The sequence below is a fragment of the Lactuca serriola genome, chromosome 3, assembly GCF_051521515.1.
Source record: "Lactuca serriola cultivar US96UC23 chromosome 3, Lser_US96UC23_V15, whole genome shotgun sequence".
NCBI classification, from domain to species: domain Eukaryota; kingdom Viridiplantae; phylum Streptophyta; class Magnoliopsida; order Asterales; family Asteraceae; genus Lactuca; species Lactuca serriola.
Window position 1 is genome coordinate 51328704 of NC_136410.1, and position 8234 is coordinate 51336937.

Sequence of the window (8234 nt, forward strand, 5' to 3'; positions counted from 1 at the left end):
CAATATGGCCGAATCAATCATTCTAAAATTATTTAACCTTTACAGCATGTAATTTAACATATTCAATTGATAGTTAACTCACATTAACATGCTATAAACTGTACTCACTCAAAAAACTTCCACCAACCCTACAGTCACTCGTCCATGCTAATCATACATAACGCTAGATCCCATAGACAGTCGAATACCTTATTCTACCCTAAGCCCTTTATCATACAAGAATAGGAAATGGCTAAAGCAAACATTCACAGGCTATAAAATCTTAGTTATGTACAGCTATAATGCACACACTAAGCAAATATAGTAATGATGTCAATTTCATCTAGCATATAAGAAATTCTCCTAGGCTATCAGGCATCATACATTAGGCAAATCTAGCATGCGATTCCGTAAGATCCCTAGCCTACTACTAGCATGCAGTTCTATCATAATCATCATAAACAAGTAAAAATGTGGGTATCTTGGGGTACACTTTCTTGCTCCGACTAATCGTACACATCTCTTCCTTTTTTGTTTACCTTTGAAAACAATTTGGAAAACAATTCATACAACAATTTTGAAAACTTTTACAAATCCTTAGCTTGAGACTGGATTCACATGAATGCTCATCCAAGTCACTTAAATCAGGGCTCTGATACCAACTTGTAACATCCCAAATTACACGGTAAAATTTTCATTTTTCAAAAACAACCCAAAACCATAAATGTTTACAAACATAGTTTCTAAAGTGTCAATAGTCACAAATCAGAGCATCCTAAAATTGAATCTCATAAAAATTGAAGGATGTGCACGATCAAGCCTTCGCCTTGCCCCCATCATCTAAAGTACCTGAAAACATGAAACCACACTGTAAGCATGAAACTTAGTGATTTCCCCCAAAATACCACCACACAAACGTATAACAACATGCATATTGGGTCCACAGCTAACAGACTGGATTACCCCCGAGCCTACAACATGATTCTAGATTGCCTTTTAGCCCACAACTCATGTATGGCTTGCTCCCGAGCCCATAGCATAAATCTGGTTTGCCTTACTAGCCCACAGCTTATGTTTGGCTTGCTCCTAGGTGTGTTGTCTTCCGCACAGAGCGGGATTGCCTCAACCTAACCATACCATGTCGACATCTACATAATAGATAATATGTATCCAGCAAACAGATAATCATATAACCAGTCAGGAAAACAGGAAGATCAATAGATCACTACCGCATAGTAACATCATATATACCAGGACACAGATCTAACGTATCACTACAACATAACAACATCCTTTATACCAAGATACACATCCTAGTAGGTCGGTATTGGTGCCTTCGACCCACGAGTACAGTGAGGAAAACTCACCTGAATCAAAGAACTTTGAAACATTGTGATGCGATCCCTTCTTCTACATTGCTTGCTCCCGCGAATCCACTAGCACCAGAATCAGATAAAATCTTAATCAATATCCTAAAATCCTCAAGTTTGACCCAAAGTCAAACTTGGTAAAATGTCAACAGCCAACGAAAGTCAAAGTCCATGACTAGCTGCTTACGCGCAGCGTACTCTACATACGCTCAACGTACATGATTCAAGTCCAATACGCCAAGCGTACTCCCAGGTAAGCACATCGTACTCTGGCTAACCCTAAAATTCTATTAAGTATTGTATCCCTTAAGGCCTTTTGTCCATAGCTCAAATCTAAAATCAAAACATCAACTAAAGTCATAAAGTTTCCACCTTTATGACTTCCCATGGCTAGAAGAGGTCCAAAAGCTAAAACCCTAACTTATTTATCCATTAAGACATCATAAATCTTGCATGGAAGGGATAGAAGGACCAAGATCACATTTTTATGGTTCCTAATAGCTCTATAATGGTACAAGCATGGTCCAAGCAACAAAGATCTAGTCTTTTAAGTTTCAAAAGGACCAAAAGTGAATCTTTCTTTCTTAATCCATTAAGTCCAAGTTTCCAACTTTATCCATAACAAGGTCACAAACTTTCAAGATTTAAAATTTATACACTAAAGTGACCAAAAAGCTCATAACATCCAAAACTAGCTAGATCTAATAAATGCATCATCCAGATTCAAGCTTTATACTTCTAGAAGAAAGATCAAGGTGAACAAGGTCTGGATCTATAAGCTCCAATGCAACCAACACTTCTCCAATAAGCTCATTCTTCTCCAAGATGCACCAAGAACACTCCAAAGCACTCAAAAATGCCTTCTTTTGCTCACAAGGCTCAAACTAGGGTTAGGGTTTCAAGGGAGGGTGTTGGAGAAGTGGAGGCTAAGAATGGAAATGGTTTGGGGAGTTAAGGAACTTAAATGAGGCTCAAAACCCTCAAATTAGGGTTTGGCATATGATTGCGTACGCCCAGCATATGCTCTTGAATACGCATTTTGATTTACTAGTACGCCCAATGTACTACAACCTCCAAGACCAGATTCAAACTGCTATAACTTCTTCGTTTCAACTTCGATTTTGGCGTTCTTTATATCCACGGAAAGGTATTGAAGATCCCCACAATATTATCTAGATATATTGGACTAAAAACTTATTGAACAAAAATCCATATTTCATACAAGGCTCTGGCCTATGATTTTTCCCTTTTTTTACCCTTCGGCCCGAAACACAATTCAAAAGGTTAATATCACGCAACCATCATTCTCTCCATCCAAAAGGTTTAAACATTACATCCTTAAGGCCCAAAGCCTTCACAAAATCGACTTCTGACCTATAGCCCTGAAATAAAAAATGACAGGAAACGGGATGTTACAAATAAATGTAGAAGAAAAAAGTAATTTTGTCATTTTACCATGGATTAACGGAAAAAGTGAAACATTGTTAATGGGAGGGACAAAAGACGCAACAAATTAAACTTTTATGGATTGGCCGAATGAAAAACAAAAGATAAGGATAAAATTTGTAGATTGGTCCAAACCACATGGGCTATTCATGTAATTTACTCTATATTACATTTGGGAAACATGTGACGTGATTTATTCAAACAATTTCGTATTTTATAATTTTATAAATCATAATATATGCAATGATCATTTTGTACATATGCTAACATGTACCGATGTACGTTAATTATGTTGGTATATACATATATGATATATGGTGCTCAATATGAAAGCAAGAGTAACAAAAGTATTTAAAAGGAATTGTTTATTGAATTTCAAGAATTAAGATACCTCTCAAATGCTTACATAGGGTCTTATATATAGGATAGATAGGATAGGGCTAAATTTGTCTGCACAAATAACTATAGAAATAGTTTATATGTGCACATTGAACCTCTAAAGTTGTACAAATATCCAGAAATACGAAAGATATTCACTCAATATACAGAGAGTTGCTTTCCCTTAGTGGCCAAGGGTTCGTACAAACATCAATACCTAGTACCTACATGTTGGTTTCTTGCCACTAATGTTTCAAATGTCTGAATCAGAATAAGATGTTTTGTGTGACCAATTTCAACACCCTCTTCCCCCGCCAAGAAAAGAAATGGTTGGCAAATTTCCTATAATCTGAGTGAATTAATAGATGCATGCATGCAAATATTATATGGATAAAGTTTTTTGTAAGGTTCTAAACGAATTTAATGTTCATCGAAGTGTGAATTGTTTAGTAGAAAGTTTGTTTATTTAATGAATGAAGGAGAAACTTGTTGAATCAAAATTCAAAGCTCGCTCTAATTTTAAAATGAGATAAACTACTTCTAATTCCCAGATTCATGTGGACTTATTTTATTTTTCAGAAAAAAAAATCAATAAAACACGTTTTTGTAAAATACAATTCTAATTTTGAAACTAAGAGGAAATAGCTATTAAATTGAGGTCCACTATTTTTTTCTTGGCGGCCAAGCCTTAGAAAGTGACTTAATATGTTTGACTAAAAGAAAGAAAATTTCCAGAAAAGTAAAGACATACATTTCTTACTTTATTTCATAATCCTCCTCCACACGCCATAGATATTATTGGGAAGTTTACAAGAAATTGATTCTTTTTGGTGTATAAATATCCCAGATTTAAGGGTATAAGTCATAACATTGAGAACTCACTTCAAGAAAACTTTTTGCAAGAACAGATTTTAACTAGAAAATTTCCACTTCTTCATTTTCTTTGAATTTTGATATATAAAGATGGCTATTATATCAGGTTTCTTTAGTTGTTTTTTGGGTGCAAACAAGGTTGTGGACGAAGGAAATGATAAAAATGGTGCATCAAGAAAAGTTGAGAACATTGATGGTGACCACGATGCAAAGGTGAAGAAGAGCAGAAAAAGCGCACCAATTCCGGTTGCATATTTCCCCATTGGCTCAAATTTTTCACGTTTGTAAATATAAAAGACATTCCAATATATATCACCAGTTAAGTGAGCTTTGCTATGCGTAACGCAACGACTACAAGTGCTATTGCATGGAGCTGCTTAGAGAAAACTGATCAGCGGAATATGCATGGAATTAATTGTCCTTGGGTTCATCGATCTCCGTGACATTGTTCTTGAATGTAGAATATTATGATTCAGCATAGCAGAAGAAGCAGTTTGACTGTTTGATGTACAATTTCATTTGTTTAATTTCATATAATTCAATTTAAGATATTTTATATATTTTGATTGACCAATTCAAGTGTTCATGTCTCTTACAGTAATTTAGACAAATCTATCATTAGTTGATGTGTGTTATATATATGATCTATATTTTAATATTTACATTTAAGTAATCGTCAAAGTCCTGGTTAGTCTGGACGTTTGAAATTTTGAGGTTGTTAGAAATAAGTTCATTCAAATTTGATAACTCAATTAGTGTAAGATACTGTGTGTGGTTGTGTTAATGCCTTAATGGTACCTTGTAATATGTTGTATATGTGATCAAACAAGTTCAATGTAAAGAATATCAATTGAATGTCATCAATTGGAAGGTGCTGTTATGAAGGTTTAATATATATATTCGATGTACATTTTTATATGGAGCAACTTCTAATAGAAAATCTATGTAATCTAGCTTAATTATAATTCATGTTTTATACGGTATCATGTTTTTACAATGGTATTTTCTGCTACAAAAATCGACACTTTAAACTTATTTTTGTTGAATTTATAATTTATGTTAGAGAATGTTATTTGCAATTTTCATGTTGTTAATTTATTTTAAATTCAAAGTGTTGGAAAAAAGAGGAACATTACTTTTGGAAAAACATTTGTGATAATTTTCTGCTAAGATTTTTCGAAAACAAATTGTAAAACGATAGAGAAAAAAGAAAGAGTTACATGTCGAAATTAGAAAATAAGAATAATATACACAAGACTACCACTCATCGAGATTAGAAATTACGAATAAAATACACAGGACTACCACTCGATCGACTATGCTTCGCCCATCACCCATGAAAAAAGATATGTTTTGCTCAAGTTAGATAGACCTAAATGAACAAATTTTGTCATATTTAATGTCACAAGGGATGGCACGTGGGATTCAATGTCGGTTGAAATATACATTAATGGAGTAATGAAAACCTAAAAAAAATGTCTATTGAATACAATTAAAAGATAAATGATTATGGAGCAAACTATTTACTGTTAGTTGCAATTTTATAATATTAATCCAGTCGGATTTGTGCAAAATAACTTTTCAAACGTGTAACTAGCACTCAAGCATAAATTGAGTCAAAATTTTCAAACCCTCGAATAGTTATAAAAGTAGTTTTATATAGTACAAACTTAACCTATAAAGTTCAAAATTTAACCATAGAAAACAAAAGATAAAGGTAGGGGTGTTTAAAAAAACCGAAACTAGACCAAAAAAAAAAAAAAAAACCTAACTGAAACCGTTTGAAAAACTGATGATTTGGTTTTTGTTTTTAAAAAAAAAAACAATTTTTTTAGGTACAGTTTGGTTTTTCTATATCGAAAAACTGAAGGAAAAAAAACAAACCGAACCAAAGTACACAAAATGACATCGTTTTATACATAAATATCACAACATTAGTAAAGTTATCCGTAGAATAATAAAAATTAATATTCTATGGTGTAGGTGAAGCGTGTATATGATGAGGGATTAGAGTATTAAAAGTCTAACAAGATTCAAATCATATACATCTCATATCGATTGTGAGAGTCAGAAAAAAAAGTTGATACTATAAAATAAAAGAAAATAGTTACCTCAATCTCATGATGATTATTTGTAAATGAGTATTAAATTGGAACGCATTAAAAAAAAATAATAGACATCTTTTATATTTTACAATTGTAACGTCCGGAATCTAGAAGGTCAATTATGGAAATAAAACCCCATTTCTAAAGGTCAACTCGTCGAGTTTGGGGAAGAAAGTCGACATGTTGGGAGGGTTGGTCGCGCGTGTTTTTGAAGACCAACTCGACGAGTTGGACGTGGGTTGGGAAACCCTAATTCCGGAGTTTTGCACCCTATTTAAAGAACTTAACCCCATAGTTTAGCCTCATTTCCAGCCTCCACTGTCCTAAACCCTAACCTCGAAACCATAAGGCACTTTCGAGTGTTTGTGAGCCATTTTTTAGTGTGTTGTGTGTGATTGAAGCCATTGGAAGAAAAGGAAGCTTGGGAGATACAAGAAGGAGTTGCTAGATCCAAAATCCTTGCTTCGTTTTTGACATCTTTTTGGTAAAAAGTCTCAACCTTGTCTTGTAAATTCTTAGATCTTCATCTTGGGGTTCTTTTGCTTGCTTTTGCCCAAATTAGGTGGTTGCTGAGAGTTGGATGTCCCATTTGAGAAAACCCTTTCAGATCTAGGGTCCTTGGGAGCTTTTATGGCATAAAGGTGCCAACTTTATGGTCCTAAGAGCTACATGCATCCCTTAAGCCTTGGTTTTTGCCTTTTAATTAAGCTTCTTTTGGTCATGCATGTGAGTAAAGTTGAAGACTTTAAGTGACCTTTTAGCCTTTAAGGTCCAGATCTATGTTCATGAGCTCCATCTTGAATATATGGTGATTTTTGGATTAAGACATAAGCCACTTTGGGGTTAGGGTTGAGCTTAATGCCTTTGTGATGGTTCTTAATGGGTAAAGTAGGAAAGTTTAACCTTCTAGTCGTGTTTTCAGCCTAGTTCTGGAAGATAAGGCTTTGGTTTGAAGATTAGTGGCTTAATGCATTAAGTGGGTTGGCAGACTGATGAACTCGACGAGTTCATAGGGGAACTCGGCGAGTTGGTTTGGGATTGTCCCGATTCTGTTGAAAAAGGAGGAACTCGACGAGTTGAGGGAAACTCGGTGAGTTGGATCGAAATATCACGATTTTGTGATTTATGGAAACTCGACGAGTCGAAGGATAACTTGACGAGTTGAGTCAACTTGGAATGTTGACTTTGACCTTGACTTTGCTTTTGACCAAGTTTGTCCCAAGAGGTGTTTAAGATATTATGAATTGTATTAAAGGAAAATATGGGCTTAGGATAAGACCCATATGGGATTGGGCCCAATTTGTAAAATTGGACCATTAGTGGGCTTTTTGTGGATCTTATAGTTTTGGGCCTTGTTGGTTTTGGGCTTGGGCCTTGGTTGTGGGTCTTGATGGGCCAGGGGTAAAATTGTCATTTTAACCCAAGTTTGGCATTTTGTTTCAGGTACTTCAATTTCCAAATGAAAGAGCTCGGGACGATCGCAGCACGTACACCCGTGATTTCCGTAATATGTGATTTCTGGGAATGAACTCTGATAATCGTTTTGTTCAAAATGCTTTTCAATGTTCGATCAAAAGTTATATTAGTGTTTGGACTATAATGAAAATGAAATTTTTACCCTTGATTTTTGGGATGTTACAAGTTGGTATCAGAGCCTTGGTTTGAGGGATTCAGACATAATCTTGGGTGTGTCTGAACTCAAACTGAGGATTTGGCAGCGTTTTCAAAAGAAAAATATTTTTAAGAAAAGAAATTTTCTAAGGTAAGAAAAGGGTGTGGTTCATGCAATCGGCCAAGCTCAAGTAAGTTTTCCTAAAATACTCATATGTGTTATCTTATATGATTTGATTTATGAATCGATGAATCGCATGCTAGTTAGTGCTAAGGATTTGCTCAGCTTTGCATGATATAATGCTAGGAGAGATGCCTTTGTATGTTCATTAAATGAGATGGTAGACTTGCATGCTAGAGTTGATTAGTCAGCAATAGATTGGCTTGATATATGTGACGCTTGTCGTTTTGGGAGTATTAAATGCTATGTTGTAATGGGGATATCTATTGGTATTAGTAATTGCTAAGTGTA